Here is a 2160-nt window from a genome sequence, read left to right as displayed (position 1 = left end):
CTGATATCTCTCCTGTAGATTCATCTAGTTACATAGATTCATTTAGTTACCATATGCAAGTGAGTTGTTCTGCTACAAGTGGGTTTCCATCAAGTACAACACATGCATCATAATGCCAACATTAAATTATTTCCAACTTCTACCTTGTCATTCTAGTGTGTCCAATATGATCAATTTGATAACACTGTGATTGGTGACACAAGTTTTTGGGTTTGCAACAGTTTTTACAACCATAGACATGTGCTGATGTTTTCTAACAAGAAATATGGAAGGTTAACCAGTTGACTATGTCACAGGTGGTTTAACAGTGAAAAATGGTAGTTTAACATGATCATTTCCCTTCCTTCGTAGTAAATGTACTTGATAATGTACAGGGAAAGATCTCCCCATCACTGAGGGAGTGATGATCTGTCAATTCCCCTACCCTTCTTATCCAATTGTTCCTCTCCTCAAAGGAATTCTGCCTTAAGAGAGGGGTCATTTCTTTTTTTGCAGAACCATTGTTTCCCCATAGTTTGTAGTGATGTCACATGGGCAATCACTTCTTCTTTCACTTCTAGCTTTAACCCTTGAAATTCCATCTGGTTTTCATGGGGATTCTGAGTGAATTCCATGGCCACCAACTCCTCTGATCCCTAGAGCCGTTCAAAAAATTAAAACCAACCCACTTCCTTAAAGACCTAGCATGCTGCAGGGGAATTTTCTAATGCTTTAGTCGAATTGGGCTCATGTTAGAATGTTGCTCTTCCCGTCTCTCTCCCAACACTTTGTATTGTGCTTTTTATCTGAGAAATTTGCAATGAAGGTGCAATACTTCGCAGAGGTTGATTTTAGGGTAGTGAAATAGGAAATAAAATGAGGATTTTGGGTTAGGGAGGATTGTATTGCACACGGTATGACTTCATTATTGGTTTGGATAATGGAGATCTGGTATTAAATGCGTTTTAATTCTTGGCATGATCGAAATAAATGGATAATGATGACAAAGTTTTAATAATGATTACCGGATTTAAATCCGAGATCATAGATTATGAAATGATTTGTTCTCTCCCCCTAGTTCAATGTGACATCCATACTTAGCCATCTAAAGAGACCATATTAATTGCCATGATTGTTAAACAGAGGGTAGAAGTGACATACCTTTGTATGACGTACCTAACGTGATGTGGCAAGAAAGGACTGGTAACAAGAATCAATGATATAATTAATTCCAGTGATGATGTGCTAGTTGTATGAATTTCTCCCTCGACATAACGTTGATGAGTACTCTCTTTTTTATATTGTGACTGACGATTTCACTGATGTGACTGCTTACAAGTTGACATTTGTTACACATGTAATAACAAACCCAATTTCCATGATACTTCTACAACTGTTTCTTATTTACATGATTCTTTAAAATACTAACAAAAATAATTTACAAAGATAACCAACATATTCTAATATAACTTGTAACAACATAAAAATAGAGTATGCATGAGTTACATAATGTTATTAGAGAGGAAAAAGAAATGTGCAACAACTGACACATAGTAGTTTTTAACTATCACAATCGGTCTTTCTGTGCCCCAGAAGAGGTTTTCAGAGTCAGTTATTTATTTATTTATTGTTGGGTGTAATAGCTGCCAACAAAAGCTGATTTTTGGCTATTACACTTATTAGAGAAGTAATAAATTAATAGCATAGGGGAATTTTCCCCTACCTTCATAATCTGAAGGTTAGAATATGTGATAGTGTTGATGAATGATTCCTTTGAAGCAGGTTTATGATACCAAAGATGGTTCCCATTAGTAAACGATGGTGTCCTAGCACTATCAATGGTTACTAAATTTACAGTCCCATTGTCGAAGGCTATGTCAACTTCATAAGGACCTAGCCAACTAGTCTAGAGCTTCCCTTTAAAATCCTTAAATCTTGAATCATATAATAGAGCCCAATATCCTTTTTGAAATTTATTATTTTTAATGAATTTATCATGTGACTTAGCTCTTTGTTGTTGGACAATGTATGTTTGTTAAATATCAGCTAACTATTTCTCATCTAGTTCATTAAGCTGATTCAACCATTGTTTCTGTGTTGTTGCCAGATCCAAATTTACTTGTAGTGTTGTTCTCAATGTGTTAATTTTAAATTCTATATGAAATAGAGGATTTTTATCAT

Source organism: Pinus tabuliformis, chromosome 3_1, assembly GCF_031772625.1.
Source record: "Pinus tabuliformis cultivar Carrire ecotype Pingquan chromosome 3_1, CPIR1, whole genome shotgun sequence".
NCBI classification, from domain to species: Eukaryota; Viridiplantae; Streptophyta; class Pinopsida; order Pinales; family Pinaceae; genus Pinus; species Pinus tabuliformis.
This window is presented reverse-complemented; position numbering follows the sequence as displayed.